Source organism: Triturus cristatus, chromosome 4_1 (assembly GCF_964204655.1).
Source record: "Triturus cristatus chromosome 4_1, aTriCri1.1, whole genome shotgun sequence".
Lineage (NCBI taxonomy): Eukaryota > Metazoa > Chordata > Amphibia > Caudata > Salamandridae > Triturus > Triturus cristatus.
The window spans coordinates 108574996-108594439 of NC_140585.1; the positions used below are offsets into that span (position 1 = coordinate 108574996).

Below are 19444 nucleotides of genomic sequence, written 5' to 3' on the forward strand. Positions count from 1 at the left end.
AACGGAAAAATCTGTAGATTGAAGGTGATTGAGATAAACAAAATATTCAGTTTTTCTAAAAGCTACTGTAAAGAGTCTTTGGTTTAGAAGAAGAACCCTTACCAATGATCAAGAGAGATGCGACAGATTTCTATCATCAAAGCATTATGGTTGTCAAGATGAATCATCACTTTGATGTCTTCAACAAGTAGGATTCTTTTGATCTATAATCATCAAAAATGAGATAGCCCCATTTCATGGGATTTTTCAAGGCAAACGTCTGACAGATTAAGCGGGTCCTCTTCCCGGTTGGAGGACATATCTCTTCCTTCATCATGATGCCAGCCTAGCTTTCTGCCCAAAATCCAAGGTAAGCATGGCAAAAGTCTGGAGATGCCGGGGATTGAACCCGGGGCCTGATACATGCAAAGCATGCGCTCTACCACTGAGCTACATCCCCACTTCTGCAAAATTTGACTGTATGATTGGAAACCCTGCATTGAACCGACGGCCACATCACCCCATTTGACTCTGCAGTATACAATGTCAGTCAGGAAAAAACTTCAGCCTTGTACCTGGATGATCTTCATGGTCTTATGTACAGATGCCTATATACAGCCTTCTTAGCGCAGTAGGCAGCGCGTCAGTCTCATAATCTGAAGGTCCTGAGTTCGATCCTCAGAGAGGGCATTTATTTCCTTCTTTTGGAATGCAAAATTCTCCGATTTTCTTGAAATGCGCAAACTATGCCTAGTTCAAAGATTTTTCCAAAGCAAATGTCTGACTATTTAAGTGGGGCTCTCACCCCAACTGCATGACAAACTTCTTCTTTCTGCATGATGGCAGGCTAGCCTTCTGGAAAAAAGCCAAGATAAGGAACAGAGGCTCCTGGAGATGCCGGGGATTGAACCCGGGACCTCATACATGCGAAGCATGCGCTCTACCACTGAGCTACATCCCCACTTTTGCACTCGAGCTGTTTGATGGATGCAAGGAGTCCCTGAAACCCAGGGACTGCAAAGTCTCGATCATAATCAATGGAAGGTATTGTTTGAATAAAAGTGAAAGATATGGAAATCGAAGCACAAAATCCTTCGAGCCAGATTTGAACCAGCGACCTAAGGATGTCTGACTTTATGCTACAGTCCTCCGCTCTACCAACTGAGCTATCGAAGGAGTGGCTGAAGTATCTTTCAGCGCTGTAATTATCTCTCGCTCAAGAAAGGTTGTGGGGGTGGGGATCAGGAGCAGATCGATGAAAATCATGAACATTACCTGCAGCTCCCTCTCAAAGTCACCAGTTCTTAGAGCACACTGTAAGGTACGTCTTATCACCCCAAAGGAGGATTTCAGACCAAAGTTCATGTTCTGTCTTGGCTTGGGGATAAGCAGGGGTGCTCCAAATTTCAATTTTACAGAAAGGAAAGGAACTTTGATACAAAGACCTTGGGCAGCATTGGTGGCAAATGGATGGCTGCGCGGAACCATGAAAGAAATGACAGAAAGTTATGGGAGTCATTACTAAGCACCCAGCATCAAGAACGTGCATTTTGGATGCATTTTCAAAAGGAAAGAGAACGGAAAAATCTGTAGATTGAAGGTGATTGAGATAAACAAAATATTCCGTTTTTCTAAAAGCTACTGTAAAGAGTCTTTGGTTTAGAAGAAGAACCCTTACCAATGATCAAGAGAGATGCGACAGATTTCTATCATCAAAGCATTATGGTTGTCAAGATGAATCATCACTTTGATGTCTTCAACAAGTAGGATTCTTTTGATCTATAATCATCAAAAATGAGATAGCCCCATTTCATGGGATTTTTCAAGGCAAACGTCTGACAGATTAAGCGGGGTCCTCATCCCGGTTGGAGGACATATCTCTTCCTTCATCATGATGCCAGCCTAGCTTTCTGCCCAAAATCCAAGGTAAGCATGGCAAAAGTCTGGAGATGCCGGGGATTGAACCCGGGGCCTCATACATGCAAAGCATGCGCTCTACCACTGAGCTACATCCCCACTTCTGCAAGATTTGACTGTATGATTGGAAACCCTGCATTGAACCGACGGCCACATCACCCCATTTGACTCTGCAGTATACAATGTCAGTCAGGAAAAAACTTCAGCCTTGTACCTGGATGATCTTCATGGTCTTATGTACAGATGCCTATATACAGCCTTCTTAGCGCAGTAGGCAGCGCGTCAGTCTCATAATCTGAAGGTCCTGAGTTCGATCCTCAGAGAGGGCATTTATTTCCTTCTTTTGGAATGCAAAATTCTCCGATTTTCTTGAAATGCGCAAACTATGCCTAGTTCAAAGATTTTTCCAAAGCAAATGTCTGACTATTTAAGTGGGGCTCTCACCCCAACTGCATGACAAACTTCTTCTTTCTGCATGATGGCAGGCTAGCCTTCTGGAAAAAAGCCAAGATAAGGAACAGAGGCTCCTGGAGATGCCGGGGATTGAACCCGGGACCTCATACATGCGAAGCATGCGCTCTACCACTGAGCTACATCCCCACTTTTGCACTCGAGCTGTTTGATGGATGCAAGGAATCCCTGAAACCCAGGGACTGCAAAGTCTCGATCATAATCAATGGAAGGTATTGTTTGAATAAAAGTGAAAGATATGGAAATCGAAGCACAAAATCCTTCGAGCCTGATTTGAACCAGCGACCTAAGGATGTCTGACTTTATGCTACAGTCCTCCGCTCTACCAACTGAGCTATCGAAGGAGTGGCTGAAGTATCTTTCAGCGCTGTAATTATCTCTCGCTCAAGAAAGGTTGTGGGGGTGGGGATCAGGAGCAGATCGATGAAAATCATTAACATTACCTGCAGCTCCCTCTCAAAGTCACCAGTTCTTAGAGCACACTGTAAGGTACGTCTTATCACCCCAAAGGAGGATTTCAGACCAAAGTTCATGTTCTGTCTTGGCTTGGGGATAAGCAGGGGTGCTCCAAATTTCAATTTTACAGAAAGGAAAGGAACTTTGATACAAAGACCTTGGGCAGCATTGGTGGCAAATGGATGGCTGCGCGGAACCATGAAAGAAATGACAGAAAGTTATGGGAGTCATTACTAAGCACCCAGCATCAAGAACGTGCATTTTGGATGCATTTTCAAAAGGAAAGAGAACGGAAAAATCTGTAGATTGAAGGTGATTGAGATAAACAAAATATTCCGTTTTTCTAAAAGCTACTGTAAAGAGTCTTTGGTTTAGAAGAAGAACCCTTACCAATGATCAAGAGAGATGCGACAGATTTCTATCATCAAAGCATTATGGTTGTCAAGATGAATCATCACTTTGATGTCTTCAACAAGTAGGATTCTTTTGATCTATAATCATCAAAAATGAGATAGCCCCATTTCATGGGATTTTTCAAGGCAAACGTCTGACAGATTAAGCGGGTCCTCTTCCCGGTTGGAGGACATATCTCTTCCTTCATCATGATGCCAGCCTAGCTTTCTGCCCAAAATCCAAGGTAAGCATGGCAAAAGTCTGGAGATGCCGGGGATTGAACCCGGGGCCTGATACATGCAAAGCATGCGCTCTACCACTGAGCTACATCCCCACTTCTGCAAAATTTGACTGTATGATTGGAAACCCTGCATTGAACCGACGGCCACATCACCCCATTTGACTCTGCAGTATACAATGTCAGTCAGGAAAAAACTTCAGCCTTGTACCTGGATGATCTTCATGGTCTTATGTACAGATGCCTATATACAGCCTTCTTAGCGCAGTAGGCAGCGCGTCAGTCTCATAATCTGAAGGTCCTGAGTTCGATCCTCAGAGAGGGTATTTATTTCCTTCTTTTGGAATGCAAAATTCTCCGATTTTCTTGAAATGCGCAAACTATGCCTAGTTCAAAGATTTTTCCAAAGCAAATGTCTGACTATTTAAGTGGGGCTCTCACCCCAACTGCATGACAAACTTCTTCTTTCTGCATGATGGCAGGCTAGCCTTCTGGAAAAAAGCCAAGATAAGGAACAGAGGCTCCTGGAGATGCCGGGGATTGAACCCGGGACCTCATACATGCGAAGCATGCGCTCTACCACTGAGCTACATCCCCACTTTTGCACTCGAGCTGTTTGATGGATGCAAGGAATCCCTGAAACCCAGGGACTGCAAAGTCTCGATCATAATCAATGGAAGGTATTGTTTGAATAAAAGTGAAAGATATGGAAATCGAAGCACAAAATCCTTCGAGCCTGATTTGAACCAGCGACCTAAGGATGTCTGACTTTATGCTACAGTCCTCCGCTCTACCAACTGAGCTATCGAAGGAGTGGCTGAAGTATCTTTCAGCGCTGTAATTATCTCTCGCTCAAGAAAGGTTGTGGGGGTGGGGATCAGGAGCAGATCGATGAAAATCATTAACATTACCTGCAGCTCCCTCTCAAAGTCACCAGTTCTTAGAGCACACTGTAAGGTACGTCTTATCACCCCAAAGGAGGATTTCAGACCAAAGTTCATGTTCTGTCTTGGCTTGGGGATAAGCAGGGGTGCTCCAAATTTCAATTTTACAGAAAGGAAAGGAACTTTGATACAAAGACCTTGGGCAGCATTGGTGGCAAATGGATGGCTGCGCGGAACCATGAAAGAAATGACAGAAAGTTATGGGAGTCATTACTAAGCACCCAGCATCAAGAACGTGCATTTTGGATGCATTTTCAAAAGGAAAGAGAACGGAAAAATCTGTAGATTGAAGGTGATTGAGATAAACAAAATATTCCGTTTTTCTAAAAGCTACTGTAAAGAGTCTTTGGTTTAGAAGAAGAACCCTTACCAATGATCAAGAGAGATGCGACAGATTTCTATCATCAAAGCATTATGGTTGTCAAGATGAATCATCACTTTGATGTCTTCAACAAGTAGGATTCTTTTGATCTATAATCATCAAAAATGAGATAGCCCCATTTCATGGGATTTTTCAAGGCAAACGTCTGACAGATTAAGCGGGTCCTCTTCCCGGTTGGAGGACATATCTCTTCCTTCATCATGATGCCAGCCTAGCTTTCTGCCCAAAATCCAAGGTAAGCATGGCAAAAGTCTGGAGATGCCGGGGATTGAACCCGGGGCCTGATACATGCAAAGCATGCGCTCTACCACTGAGCTACATCCCCACTTCTGCAAAATTTGACTGTATGATTGGAAACCCTGCATTGAACCGACGGCCACATCACCCCATTTGACTCTGCAGTATACAATGTCAGTCAGGAAAAAACTTCAGCCTTGTACCTGGATGATCTTCATGGTCTTATGTACAGATGCCTATATACAGCCTTCTTAGCGCAGTAGGCAGCGCGTCAGTCTCATAATCTGAAGGTCCTGAGTTCGATCCTCAGAGAGGGTATTTATTTCCTTCTTTTGGAATGCAAAATTCTCCGATTTTCTTGAAATGCGCAAACTATGCCTAGTTCAAAGATTTTTCCAAAGCAAATGTCTGACTATTTAAGTGGGGCTCTCACCCCAACTGCATGACAAACTTCTTCTTTCTGCATGATGGCAGGCTAGCCTTCTGGAAAAAAGCCAAGATAAGGAACAGAGGCTCCTGGAGATGCCGGGGATTGAACCCGGGACCTCATACATGCGAAGCATGCGCTCTACCACTGAGCTACATCCCCACTTTTGCACTCGAGCTGTTTGATGGATGCAAGGAATCCCTGAAACCCAGGGACTGCAAAGTCTCGATCATAATCAATGGAAGGTATTGTTTGAATAAAAGTGAAAGATATGGAAATCGAAGCACAAAATCCTTCGAGCCTGATTTGAACCAGCGACCTAAGGATGTCTGACTTTATGCTACAGTCCTCCGCTCTACCAACTGAGCTATCGAAGGAGTGGCTGAAGTATCTTTCAGCGCTGTAATTATCTCTCGCTCAAGAAAGGTTGTGGGGGTGGGGATCAGGAGCAGATCGATGAAAATCATGAACATTACCTGCAGCTCCCTCTCAAAGTCACCAGTTCTTAGAGCACACTGTAAGGTACGTCTTATCACCCCAAAGGAGGATTTCAGACCAAAGTTCATGTTCTGTCTTGGCTTGGGGATAAGCAGGGGTGCTCCAAATTTCAATTTTACAGAAAGGAAAGGAACTTTGATACAAAGACCTTGGGCAGCATTGGTGGCAAATGGATGGCTGCGCGGAACCATGAAAGAAATGACAGAAAGTTATGGGAGTCATTACTAAGCACCCAGCATCAAGAACGTGCATTTTGGATGCATTTTCAAAAGGAAAGAGAACGGAAAAATCTGTAGATTGAAGGTGATTGAGATAAACAAAATATTCCGTTTTTCTAAAAGCTACTGTAAAGAGTCTTTGGTTTAGAAGAAGAACCCTTACCAATGATCAAGAGAGATGCGACAGATTTCTATCATCAAAGCATTATGGTTGTCAAGATGAATCATCACTTTGATGTCTTCAACAAGTAGGATTCTTTTGATCTATAATCATCAAAAATGAGATAGCCCCATTTCATGGGATTTTTCAAGGCAAACGTCTGACAGATTAAGCGGGGTCCTCATCCCGGTTGGAGGACATATCTCTTCCTTCATCATGATGCCAGCCTAGCTTTCTGCCCAAAATCCAAGGTAAGCATGGCAAAAGTCTGGAGATGCCGGGGATTGAACCCGGGGCCTCATACATGCAAAGCATGCGCTCTACCACTGAGCTACATCCCCACTTCTGCAAGATTTGACTGTATGATTGGAAACCCTGCATTGAACCGACGGCCACATCACCCCATTTGACTCTGCAGTATACAATGTCAGTCAGGAAAAAACTTCAGCCTTGTACCTGGATGATCTTCATGGTCTTATGTACAGATGCCTATATACAGCCTTCTTAGCGCAGTAGGCAGCGCGTCAGTCTCATAATCTGAAGGTCCTGAGTTCGATCCTCAGAGAGGGTATTTATTTCCTTCTTTTGGAATGCAAAATTCTCCGATTTTCTTGAAATGCGCAAACTATGCCTAGTTCAAAGATTTTTCCAAAGCAAATGTCTGACTATTTAAGTGGGGCTCTCACCCCAACTGCATGACAAACTTCTTCTTTCTGCATGATGGCAGGCTAGCCTTCTGGAAAAAAGCCAAGATAAGGAACAGAGGCTCCTGGAGATGCCGGGGATTGAACCCGGGACCTCATACATGCGAAGCATGCGCTCTACCACTGAGCTACATCCCCACTTTTGCACTCGAGCTGTTTGATGGATGCAAGGAATCCCTGAAACCCAGGGACTGCAAAGTCTCGATCATAATCAATGGAAGGTATTGTTTGAATAAAAGTGAAAGATATGGAAATCGAAGCACAAAATCCTTCGAGCCTGATTTGAACCAGCGACCTAAGGATGTCTGACTTTATGCTACAGTCCTCCGCTCTACCAACTGAGCTATCGAAGGAGTGGCTGAAGTATCTTTCAGCGCTGTAATTATCTCTCGCTCAAGAAAGGTTGTGGGGGTGGGGATCAGGAGCAGATCGATGAAAATCATGAACATTACCTGCAGCTCCCTCTCAAAGTCACCAGTTCTTAGAGCACACTGTAAGGTACGTCTTATCACCCCAAAGGAGGATTTCAGACCAAAGTTCATGTTCTGTCTTGGCTTGGGGATAAGCAGGGGTGCTCCAAATTTCAATTTTACAGAAAGGAAAGGAACTTTGATACAAAGACCTTGGGCAGCATTGGTGGCAAATGGATGGCTGCGCGGAACCATGAAAGAAATGACAGAAAGTTATGGGAGTCATTACTAAGCACCCAGCATCAAGAACGTGCATTTTGGATGCATTTTCAAAAGGAAAGAGAACGGAAAAATCTGTAGATTGAAGGTGATTGAGATAAACAAAATATTCCGTTTTTCTAAAAGCTACTGTAAAGAGTCTTTGGTTTAGAAGAAGAACCCTTACCAATGATCAAGAGAGATGCGACAGATTTCTATCATCAAAGCATTATGGTTGTCAAGATGAATCATCACTTTGATGTCTTCAACAAGTAGGATTCTTTTGATCTATAATCATCAAAAATGAGATAGCCCCATTTCATGGGATTTTTCAAGGCAAACGTCTGACAGATTAAGCGGGGTCCTCATCCCGGTTGGAGGACATATCTCTTCCTTCATCATGATGCCAGCCTAGCTTTCTGCCCAAAATCCAAGGTAAGCATGGCAAAAGTCTGGAGATGCCGGGGATTGAACCCGGGGCCTCATACATGCAAAGCATGCGCTCTACCACTGAGCTACATCCCCACTTCTGCAAGATTTGACTGTATGATTGGAAACCCTGCATTGAACCGACGGCCACATCACCCCATTTGACTCTGCAGTATACAATGTCAGTCAGGAAAAAACTTCAGCCTTGTACCTGGATGATCTTCATGGTCTTATGTACAGATGCCTATATACAGCCTTCTTAGCGCAGTAGGCAGCGCGTCAGTCTCATAATCTGAAGGTCCTGAGTTCGATCCTCAGAGAGGGTATTTATTTCCTTCTTTTGGAATGCAAAATTCTCCGATTTTCTTGAAATGCGCAAACTATGCCTAGTTCAAAGATTTTTCCAAAGCAAATGTCTGACTATTTAAGTGGGGCTCTCACCCCAACTGCATGACAAACTTCTTCTTTCTGCATGATGGCAGGCTAGCCTTCTGGAAAAAAGCCAAGATAAGGAACAGAGGCTCCTGGAGATGCCGGGGATTGAACCCGGGACCTCATACATGCGAAGCATGCGCTCTACCACTGAGCTACATCCCCACTTTTGCACTCGAGCTGTTTGATGGATGCAAGGAATCCCTGAAACCCAGGGACTGCAAAGTCTCGATCATAATCAATGGAAGGTATTGTTTGAATAAAAGTGAAAGATATGGAAATCGAAGCACAAAATCCTTCGAGCCTGATTTGAACCAGCGACCTAAGGATGTCTGACTTTATGCTACAGTCCTCCGCTCTACCAACTGAGCTATCGAAGGAGTGGCTGAAGTATCTTTCAGCGCTGTAATTATCTCTCGCTCAAGAAAGGTTGTGGGGGTGGGGATCAGGAGCAGATCGATGAAAATCATGAACATTACCTGCAGCTCCCTCTCAAAGTCACCAGTTCTTAGAGCACACTGTAAGGTACGTCTTATCACCCCAAAGGAGGATTTCAGACCAAAGTTCATGTTCTGTCTTGGCTTGGGGATAAGCAGGGGTGCTCCAAATTTCAATTTTACAGAAAGGAAAGGAACTTTGATACAAAGACCTTGGGCAGCATTGGTGGCAAATGGATGGCTGCGCGGAACCATGAAAGAAATGACAGAAAGTTATGGGAGTCATTACTAAGCACCCAGCATCAAGAACGTGCATTTTGGATGCATTTTCAAAAGGAAAGAGAACGGAAAAATCTGTAGATTGAAGGTGATTGAGATAAACAAAATATTCCGTTTTTCTAAAAGCTACTGTAAAGAGTCTTTGGTTTAGAAGAAGAACCCTTACCAATGATCAAGAGAGATGCGACAGATTTCTATCATCAAAGCATTATGGTTGTCAAGATGAATCATCACTTTGATGTCTTCAACAAGTAGGATTCTTTTGATCTATAATCATCAAAAATGAGATAGCCCCATTTCATGGGATTTTTCAAGGCAAACGTCTGACAGATTAAGCGGGGTCCTCATCCCGGTTGGAGGACATATCTCTTCCTTCATCATGATGCCAGCCTAGCTTTCTGCCCAAAATCCAAGGTAAGCATGGCAAAAGTCTGGAGATGCCGGGGATTGAACCCGGGGCCTCATACATGCAAAGCATGCGCTCTACCACTGAGCTACATCCCCACTTCTGCAAGATTTGACTGTATGATTGGAAACCCTGCATTGAACCGACGGCCACATCACCCCATTTGACTCTGCAGTATACAATGTCAGTCAGGAAAAAACTTCAGCCTTGTACCTGGATGATCTTCATGGTCTTATGTACAGATGCCTATATACAGCCTTCTTAGCGCAGTAGGCAGCGCGTCAGTCTCATAATCTGAAGGTCCTGAGTTCGATCCTCAGAGAGGGTATTTATTTCCTTCTTTTGGAATGCAAAATTCTCCGATTTTCTTGAAATGCGCAAACTATGCCTAGTTCAAAGATTTTTCCAAAGCAAATGTCTGACTATTTAAGTGGGGCTCTCACCCCAACTGCATGACAAACTTCTTCTTTCTGCATGATGGCAGGCTAGCCTTCTGGAAAAAAGCCAAGATAAGGAACAGAGGCTCCTGGAGATGCCGGGGATTGAACCCGGGACCTCATACATGCGAAGCATGCGCTCTACCACTGAGCTACATCCCCACTTTTGCACTCGAGCTGTTTGATGGATGCAAGGAATCCCTGAAACCCAGGGACTGCAAAGTCTCGATCATAATCAATGGAAGGTATTGTTTGAATAAAAGTGAAAGATATGGAAATCGAAGCACAAAATCCTTCGAGCCTGATTTGAACCAGCGACCTAAGGATGTCTGACTTTATGCTACAGTCCTCCGCTCTACCAACTGAGCTATCGAAGGAGTGGCTGAAGTATCTTTCAGCGCTGTAATTATCTCTCGCTCAAGAAAGGTTGTGGGGGTGGGGATCAGGAGCAGATCGATGAAAATCATGAACATTACCTGCAGCTCCCTCTCAAAGTCACCAGTTCTTAGAGCACACTGTAAGGTACGTCTTATCACCCCAAAGGAGGATTTCAGACCAAAGTTCATGTTCTGTCTTGGCTTGGGGATAAGCAGGGGTGCTCCAAATTTCAATTTTACAGAAAGGAAAGGAACTTTGATACAAAGACCTTGGGCAGCATTGGTGGCAAATGGATGGCTGCGCGGAACCATGAAAGAAATGACAGAAAGTTATGGGAGTCATTACTAAGCACCCAGCATCAAGAACGTGCATTTTGGATGCATTTTCAAAAGGAAAGAGAACGGAAAAATCTGTAGATTGAAGGTGATTGAGATAAACAAAATATTCCGTTTTTCTAAAAGCTACTGTAAAGAGTCTTTGGTTTAGAAGAAGAACCCTTACCAATGATCAAGAGAGATGCGACAGATTTCTATCATCAAAGCATTATGGTTGTCAAGATGAATCATCACTTTGATGTCTTCAACAAGTAGGATTCTTTTGATCTATAATCATCAAAAATGAGATAGCCCCATTTCATGGGATTTTTCAAGGCAAACGTCTGACAGATTAAGCGGGGTCCTCATCCCGGTTGGAGGACATATCTCTTCCTTCATCATGATGCCAGCCTAGCTTTCTGCCCAAAATCCAAGGTAAGCATGGCAAAAGTCTGGAGATGCCGGGGATTGAACCCGGGGCCTCATACATGCAAAGCATGCGCTCTACCACTGAGCTACATCCCCACTTCTGCAAGATTTGACTGTATGATTGGAAACCCTGCATTGAACCGACGGCCACATCACCCCATTCGACTCTGCAGTATACAATGTCAGTCAGGAAAATCCTTCAGCCTTGTACCTGGATAATCTTCATGGTCTTATGTACAGATGCCTATATACAGCCTTCTTAGCGCAGTAGGCAGCGCGTCAGTATCATAATCTGAAGGTCCTGAGTTCGATCCTCAGAGAGGGCATTTATTTCCTTCTTTTGGAATGCAAAATTCTCCAATTTTCTTGAAATGCGCAAACTATGCCTAGTTCAAAGATTTTTCCAAAGCAAATGTCTGACTATTTAAGTGGGGCTCTCACCCCAACTGCATGACAAACTTCTTCTTTCTGCATGATGGCAGGCTAGCCTTCTGGAAAAAAGCCAAGATAAGGAACAGAGGCTCCTGGAGATGCCGAGGATTGAACCCGGGACCTCATACATGCAAAACATGCGCTCTACCACTGAGCTACATCCCCACTTTTGCACTCGAGCTGTTTGATGGATGCAAGGAATCCCTGAAACCCAGGGACTGCAAAGTCTCGATCATAATCAATGGAAGGTATTGTTTGAATAAAAGTGAAAGATATGGAAATCGAAGCACAAAATCCTTCGAGCCTGATTTGAACCAGCGACCTAAGGATGTCTGACTTTATGCTACAGTCCTCCGCTCTACCAACTGAGCTATCGAAGGAGTGGCTGAAGTATCTTTCAGCGCTGTAATTATCTCTCGCTCAAGAAAGGTTGTGGGGGTGGGGATCAGGAGCAGATCGATGAAAATCATGAACATTACCTGCAGCTCCCTCTCAAAGTCACCAGTTCTTAGAGCACACTGTAAGGTACGTCTTATCACCCCAAAGGAGGATTTCAGACCAAAGTTCATGTTCTGTCTTGGCTTGGGGATAAGCAGGGGTGCTCCAAATTTCAATTTTACAGAAAGGAAAGGAACTTTGATACAAAGACCTTGGGCAGCATTGGTGGCAAATGGATGGCTGCGCGGAACCATGAAAGAAATGACAGAAAGTTATGGGAGTCATTACTAAGCACCCAGCATCAAGAACGTGCATTTTGGATGCATTTTCAAAAGGAAAGAGAACGGAAAAATCTGTAGATTGAAGGTGATTGAGATAAACAAAATATTCAGTTTTTCTAAAAGCTACTGTAAAGAGTCTTTGGTTTAGAAGAAGAACCCTTACCAATGATCAAGAGAGATGCGACAGATTTCTATCATCAAAGCATTATGGTTGTCAAGATGAATCATCACTTTGATGTCTTCAACAAGTAGGATTCTTTTGATCTATAATCATCAAAAATGAGATAGCCCCATTTCATGGGATTTTTCAAGGCAAACGTCTGACAGATTAAGCGGGTCCTCTTCCCGGTTGGAGGACATATCTCTTCCTTCATCATGATGCCAGCCTAGCTTTCTGCCCAAAATCCAAGGTAAGCATGGCAAAAGTCTGGAGATGCCGGGGATTGAACCCGGGGCCTGATACATGCAAAGCATGCGCTCTACCACTGAGCTACATCCCCACTTCTGCAAAATTTGACTGTATGATTGGAAACCCTGCATTGAACCGACGGCCACATCACCCCATTTGACTCTGCAGTATACAATGTCAGTCAGGAAAAAACTTCAGCCTTGTACCTGGATGATCTTCATGGTCTTATGTACAGATGCCTATATACAGCCTTCTTAGCGCAGTAGGCAGCGCGTCAGTCTCATAATCTGAAGGTCCTGAGTTCGATCCTCAGAGAGGGCATTTATTTCCTTCTTTTGGAATGCAAAATTCTCCGATTTTCTTGAAATGCGCAAACTATGCCTAGTTCAAAGATTTTTCCAAAGCAAATGTCTGACTATTTAAGTGGGGCTCTCACCCCAACTGCATGACAAACTTCTTCTTTCTGCATGATGGCAGGCTAGCCTTCTGGAAAAAAGCCAAGATAAGGAACAGAGGCTCCTGGAGATGCCGGGGATTGAACCCGGGACCTCATACATGCGAAGCATGCGCTCTACCACTGAGCTACATCCCCACTTTTGCACTCGAGCTGTTTGATGGATGCAAGGAGTCCCTGAAACCCAGGGACTGCAAAGTCTCGATCATAATCAATGGAAGGTATTGTTTGAATAAAAGTGAAAGATATGGAAATCGAAGCACAAAATCCTTCGAGCCAGATTTGAACCAGCGACCTAAGGATGTCTGACTTTATGCTACAGTCCTCCGCTCTACCAACTGAGCTATCGAAGGAGTGGCTGAAGTATCTTTCAGCGCTGTAATTATCTCTCGCTCAAGAAAGGTTGTGGGGGTGGGGATCAGGAGCAGATCGATGAAAATCATGAACATTACCTGCAGCTCCCTCTCAAAGTCACCAGTTCTTAGAGCACACTGTAAGGTACGTCTTATCACCCCAAAGGAGGATTTCAGACCAAAGTTCATGTTCTGTCTTGGCTTGGGGATAAGCAGGGGTGCTCCAAATTTCAATTTTACAGAAAGGAAAGGAACTTTGATACAAAGACCTTGGGCAGCATTGGTGGCAAATGGATGGCTGCGCGGAACCATGAAAGAAATGACAGAAAGTTATGGGAGTCATTACTAAGCACCCAGCATCAAGAACGTGCATTTTGGATGCATTTTCAAAAGGAAAGAGAACGGAAAAATCTGTAGATTGAAGGTGATTGAGATAAACAAAATATTCCGTTTTTCTAAAAGCTACTGTAAAGAGTCTTTGGTTTAGAAGAAGAACCCTTACCAATGATCAAGAGAGATGCGACAGATTTCTATCATCAAAGCATTATGGTTGTCAAGATGAATCATCACTTTGATGTCTTCAACAAGTAGGATTCTTTTGATCTATAATCATCAAAAATGAGATAGCCCCATTTCATGGGATTTTTCAAGGCAAACGTCTGACAGATTAAGCGGGGTCCTCATCCCGGTTGGAGGACATATCTCTTCCTTCATCATGATGCCAGCCTAGCTTTCTGCCCAAAATCCAAGGTAAGCATGGCAAAAGTCTGGAGATGCCGGGGATTGAACCCGGGGCCTCATACATGCAAAGCATGCGCTCTACCACTGAGCTACATCCCCACTTCTGCAAGATTTGACTGTATGATTGGAAACCCTGCATTGAACCGACGGCCACATCACCCCATTTGACTCTGCAGTATACAATGTCAGTCAGGAAAAAACTTCAGCCTTGTACCTGGATGATCTTCATGGTCTTATGTACAGATGCCTATATACAGCCTTCTTAGCGCAGTAGGCAGCGCGTCAGTCTCATAATCTGAAGGTCCTGAGTTCGATCCTCAGAGAGGGCATTTATTTCCTTCTTTTGGAATGCAAAATTCTCCGATTTTCTTGAAATGCGCAAACTATGCCTAGTTCAAAGATTTTTCCAAAGCAAATGTCTGACTATTTAAGTGGGGCTCTCACCCCAACTGCATGACAAACTTCTTCTTTCTGCATGATGGCAGGCTAGCCTTCTGGAAAAAAGCCAAGATAAGGAACAGAGGCTCCTGGAGATGCCGGGGATTGAACCCGGGACCTCATACATGCGAAGCATGCGCTCTACCACTGAGCTACATCCCCACTTTTGCACTCGAGCTGTTTGATGGATGCAAGGAATCCCTGAAACCCAGGGACTGCAAAGTCTCGATCATAATCAATGGAAGGTATTGTTTGAATAAAAGTGAAAGATATGGAAATCGAAGCACAAAATCCTTCGAGCCTGATTTGAACCAGCGACCTAAGGATGTCTGACTTTATGCTACAGTCCTCCGCTCTACCAACTGAGCTATCGAAGGAGTGGCTGAAGTATCTTTCAGCGCTGTAATTATCTCTCGCTCAAGAAAGGTTGTGGGGGTGGGGATCAGGAGCAGATCGATGAAAATCATTAACATTACCTGCAGCTCCCTCTCAAAGTCACCAGTTCTTAGAGCACACTGTAAGGTACGTCTTATCACCCCAAAGGAGGATTTCAGACCAAAGTTCATGTTCTGTCTTGGCTTGGGGATAAGCAGGGGTGCTCCAAATTTCAATTTTACAGAAAGGAAAGGAACTTTGATACAAAGACCTTGGGCAGCATTGGTGGCAAATGGATGGCTGCGCGGAACCATGAAAGAAATGACAGAAAGTTATGGGAGTCATTACTAAGCACCCAGCATCAAGAACGTGCATTTTGGATGCATTTTCAAAAGGAAAGAGAACGGAAAAATCTGTAGATTGAAGGTGATTGAGATAAACAAAATATTCCGTTTTTCTAAAAGCTACTGTAAAGAGTCTTTGGTTTAGAAGAAGAACCCTTACCAATGATCAAGAGAGATGCGACAGATTTCTATCATCAAAGCATTATGGTTGTCAAGATGAATCATCACTTTGATGTCTTCAACAAGTAGGATTCTTTTGATCTATAATCATCAAAAATGAGATAGCCCCATTTCATGGGATTTTTCAAGGCAAACGTCTGACAGATTAAGCGGGTCCTCTTCCCGGTTGGAGGACATATCTCTTCCTTCATCATGATGCCAGCCTAGCTTTCTGCCCAAAATCCAAGGTAAGCATGGCAAAAGTCTGGAGATGCCGGGGATTGAACCCGGGGCCTGATACATGCAAAGCATGCGCTCTACCACTGAGCTACATCCCCACTTCTGCAAAATTTGACTGTATGATTGGAAACCCTGCATTGAACCGACGGCCACATCACCCCATTTGACTCTGCAGTATACAATGTCAGTCAGGAAAAAACTTCAGCCTTGTACCTGGATGATCTTCATGGTCTTATGTACAGATGCCTATATACAGCCTTCTTAGCGCAGTAGGCAGCGCGTCAGTCTCATAATCTGAAGGTCCTGAGTTCGATCCTCAGAGAGGGTATTTATTTCCTTCTTTTGGAATGCAAAATTCTCCGATTTTCTTGAAATGCGCAAACTATGCCTAGTTCAAAGATTTTTCCAAAGCAAATGTCTGACTATTTAAGTGGGGCTCTCACCCCAACTGCATGACAAACTTCTTCTTTCTGCATGATGGCAGGCTAGCCTTCTGGAAAAAAGCCAAGATAAGGAACAGAGGCTCCTGGAGATGCCGGGGATTGAACCCGGGACCTCATACATGCGAAGCATGCGCTCTACCACTGAGCTACATCCCCACTTTTGCACTCGAGCTGTTTGATGGATGCAAGGAATCCCTGAAACCCAGGGACTGCAAAGTCTCGATCATAATCAATGGAAGGTATTGTTTGAATAAAAGTGAAAGATATGGAAATCGAAGCACAAAATCCTTCGAGCCTGATTTGAACCAGCGACCTAAGGATGTCTGACTTTATGCTACAGTCCTCCGCTCTACCAACTGAGCTATCGAAGGAGTGGCTGAAGTATCTTTCAGCGCTGTAATTATCTCTCGCTCAAGAAAGGTTGTGGGGGTGGGGATCAGGAGCAGATCGATGAAAATCATTAACATTACCTGCAGCTCCCTCTCAAAGTCACCAGTTCTTAGAGCACACTGTAAGGTACGTCTTATCACCCCAAAGGAGGATTTCAGACCAAAGTTCATGTTCTGTCTTGGCTTGGGGATAAGCAGGGGTGCTCCAAATTTCAATTTTACAGAAAGGAAAGGAACTTTGATACAAAGACCTTGGGCAGCATTGGTGGCAAATGGATGGCTGCGCGGAACCATGAAAGAAATGACAGAAAGTTATGGGAGTCATTACTAAGCACCCAGCATCAAGAACGTGCATTTTGGATGCATTTTCAAAAGGAAAGAGAACGGAAAAATCTGTAGATTGAAGGTGATTGAGATAAACAAAATATTCCGTTTTTCTAAAAGCTACTGTAAAGAGTCTTTGGTTTAGAAGAAGAACCCTTACCAATGATCAAGAGAGATGCGACAGATTTCTATCATCAAAGCATTATGGTTGTCAAGATGAATCATCACTTTGATGTCTTCAACAAGTAGGATTCTTTTGATCTATAATCATCAAAAATGAGATAGCCCCATTTCATGGGATTTTTCAAGGCAAACGTCTGACAGATTAAGCGGGTCCTCTTCCCGGTTGGAGGACATATCTCTTCCTTCATCATGATGCCAGCCTAGCTTTCTGCCCAAAATCCAAGGTAAGCATGGCAAAAGTCTGGAGATGCCGGGGATTGAACCCGGGGCCTGATACATGCAAAGCATGCGCTCTACCACTGAGCTACATCCCCACTTCTGCAAAATTTGACTGTATGATTGGAAACCCTGCATTGAACCGACGGCCACATCACCCCATTTGACTCTGCAGTATACAATGTCAGTCAGGAAAAAACTTCAGCCTTGTACCTGGATGATCTTCATGGTCTTATGTACAGATGCCTATATACAGCCTTCTTAGCGCAGTAGGCAGCGCGTCAGTCTCATAATCTGAAGGTCCTGAGTTCGATCCTCAGAGAGGGCATTTATTTCCTTCTTTTGGAATGCAAAATTCTCCGATTTTCTTGAAATGCGCAAACTATGCCTAGTTCAAAGATTTTTCCAAAGCAAATGTCTGACTATTTAAGTGGGGCTCTCACCCCAACTGCATGACAAACTTCTTCTTTCTGCATGATGGCAGGCTAGCCTTCTGGAAAAAAGCCAAGATAAGGAACAGAGGCTCCTGGAGATGCCGGGGATTGAACCCGGGACCTCATACATGCGAAGTATGCGCTCTACCACTGAGCTACATCCCCACTTTTGCACTCGAGCTGTTTGATGGATGCAAGGAGTCCCTGAAACCCAGGGACTGCAAAGTCTCGATCATAATCAATGGAAGGTATTGTTTGAATAAAAGTGAAAGATATGGAAATCGAAGCACAAAATCCTTCGAGCCAGATTTGAACCAGCGACCTAAGGATGTCTGACTTTATGCTACAGTCCTCCGCTCTACCAACTGAGCTATCGAAGGAGTGGCTGAAGTATCTTTCAGCGCTGTAATTATCTCTCGCTCAAGAAAGGTTGTGGGGGTGGGGATCAGGAGCAGATCGATGAAAATCATGAACATTACCTGCAGCTCCCTCTCAAAGTCACCAGTTCTTAGAGCACACTGTAAGGTACGTCTTATCACCCCAAAGGAGGATTTCAGACCAAAGTTCATGTTCTGTCTTGGCTTGGGGATAAGCAGGGGTGCTCCAAATTTCAATTTTACAGAAAGGAAAGGAACTTTGATACAAAGACCTTGGGCAGCATTGGTGGCAAATGGATGGCTGCGCGGAACCATGAAAGAAATGACAGAAAGTTATGGGAGTCATTACTAAGCACCCAGCATCAAGAACGTGCATTTTGGATGCATTTTCAAAAGGAAAGAGAACGGAAAAATCTGTAGATTGAAGGTGATTGAGATAAACAAAATATTCCGTTTTTCTAAAAGCTACTGTAAAGAGTCTTTGGTTTAGAAGAAGAACCCTTACCAATGATCAAGAGAGATGCGACAGATTTCTATCATCAAAGCATTATGGTTGTCAAGATGAATCATCACTTTGATGTCTTCAACAAGTAGGATTCTTTTGATCTATAATCATCAAAAATGAGATAGCCCCATTTCATGGGATTTTTCAAGGCAAACGTCTGACAGATTAAGCGGGGTCCTCATCCCGGTTGGAGGACATATCTCTTCCTTCATCATGATGCCAGCCTAGCTTTCTGCCCAAAATCCAAGGTAAGCATGGCAAAAGTCTGGAGATGCCGGGGATTGAACCCGGGGCCTCATACATGCAAAGCATGCGCTCTACCACTGAGCTACATCCCCACTTCTGCAAGATTTGACTGTATGATTGGAAACCCTGCATTGAACCGACGGCCACATCACCCCATTCGACTCTGCAGTATACAATGTCAGTCAGGAAAATCCTTCAGCCTTGTACCTGGATGATCTTCATGGTCTTATGTACAGATGCCTATATACAGCCTTCTTAGCGCAGTAGGCAGCGCGTCAGTCTCATAATCTGAAGGTCCTGAGTTCGATCCTCAGAGAGGGCATTTATTTCCTTCTTTTGGAATGCAAAATTCTCCGATTTTCTTGAAATGCGCAAACTATGCCTAGTTCAAAGATTTTTCCAAAGCAAATGTCTGACTATTTAAGTGGGG

General features: G+C 44.0%; 16 non-coding genes across 16 annotated transcripts; 6 read left to right on the forward strand and 10 right to left on the reverse strand.

Annotated features, from left to right (window-relative positions):
- Nucleotides 1–596: 596 nt before the first annotated feature.
- TRNAM-CAU (transfer RNA methionine (anticodon CAU)) lies at nt 597–669 on the forward strand. Its single transcript has one exon. It is a non-coding gene; the product is annotated as a tRNA-Met (tRNA).
- A 199-nt stretch (nt 670–868) lies between these two features.
- TRNAA-CGC (transfer RNA alanine (anticodon CGC)) lies at nt 869–940 on the reverse strand. Its single transcript has one exon. It is a non-coding gene; the product is annotated as a tRNA-Ala (tRNA).
- Nucleotides 941–2152: 1212 nt separating this feature from the next.
- Nucleotides 2153–2225, forward strand: TRNAM-CAU (transfer RNA methionine (anticodon CAU)). The gene has a single exon. It is a non-coding gene; the product is annotated as a tRNA-Met (tRNA).
- A 199-nt stretch (nt 2226–2424) lies between these two features.
- Nucleotides 2425–2496, reverse strand: TRNAA-CGC (transfer RNA alanine (anticodon CGC)). Its single transcript has one exon. It is a non-coding gene; the product is annotated as a tRNA-Ala (tRNA).
- A 1483-nt stretch (nt 2497–3979) lies between these two features.
- TRNAA-CGC (transfer RNA alanine (anticodon CGC)) lies at nt 3980–4051 on the reverse strand. The gene has a single exon. It is a non-coding gene; the product is annotated as a tRNA-Ala (tRNA).
- Nucleotides 4052–5534: 1483 nt separating this feature from the next.
- Nucleotides 5535–5606, reverse strand: TRNAA-CGC (transfer RNA alanine (anticodon CGC)). The gene has a single exon. It is a non-coding gene; the product is annotated as a tRNA-Ala (tRNA).
- Nucleotides 5607–7090: 1484 nt separating this feature from the next.
- On the reverse strand, nt 7091–7162 carry TRNAA-CGC (transfer RNA alanine (anticodon CGC)). The gene has a single exon. It is a non-coding gene; the product is annotated as a tRNA-Ala (tRNA).
- A 1484-nt stretch (nt 7163–8646) lies between these two features.
- On the reverse strand, nt 8647–8718 carry TRNAA-CGC (transfer RNA alanine (anticodon CGC)). The gene has a single exon. It is a non-coding gene; the product is annotated as a tRNA-Ala (tRNA).
- A 1484-nt stretch (nt 8719–10202) lies between these two features.
- Nucleotides 10203–10274, reverse strand: TRNAA-CGC (transfer RNA alanine (anticodon CGC)). Its single transcript has one exon. It is a non-coding gene; the product is annotated as a tRNA-Ala (tRNA).
- A 2767-nt stretch (nt 10275–13041) lies between these two features.
- TRNAM-CAU (transfer RNA methionine (anticodon CAU)) lies at nt 13042–13114 on the forward strand. Its single transcript has one exon. It is a non-coding gene; the product is annotated as a tRNA-Met (tRNA).
- Nucleotides 13115–13313: 199 nt separating this feature from the next.
- TRNAA-CGC (transfer RNA alanine (anticodon CGC)) lies at nt 13314–13385 on the reverse strand. The gene has a single exon. It is a non-coding gene; the product is annotated as a tRNA-Ala (tRNA).
- A 1212-nt stretch (nt 13386–14597) lies between these two features.
- On the forward strand, nt 14598–14670 carry TRNAM-CAU (transfer RNA methionine (anticodon CAU)). The gene has a single exon. It is a non-coding gene; the product is annotated as a tRNA-Met (tRNA).
- Nucleotides 14671–14869: 199 nt separating this feature from the next.
- Nucleotides 14870–14941, reverse strand: TRNAA-CGC (transfer RNA alanine (anticodon CGC)). Its single transcript has one exon. It is a non-coding gene; the product is annotated as a tRNA-Ala (tRNA).
- A 1483-nt stretch (nt 14942–16424) lies between these two features.
- TRNAA-CGC (transfer RNA alanine (anticodon CGC)) lies at nt 16425–16496 on the reverse strand. Its single transcript has one exon. It is a non-coding gene; the product is annotated as a tRNA-Ala (tRNA).
- A 1211-nt stretch (nt 16497–17707) lies between these two features.
- TRNAM-CAU (transfer RNA methionine (anticodon CAU)) lies at nt 17708–17780 on the forward strand. Its single transcript has one exon. It is a non-coding gene; the product is annotated as a tRNA-Met (tRNA).
- Nucleotides 17781–19263: 1483 nt separating this feature from the next.
- Nucleotides 19264–19336, forward strand: TRNAM-CAU (transfer RNA methionine (anticodon CAU)). The gene has a single exon. It is a non-coding gene; the product is annotated as a tRNA-Met (tRNA).
- The last annotated feature ends 108 nt before the right edge of the window (nt 19337–19444 follow it).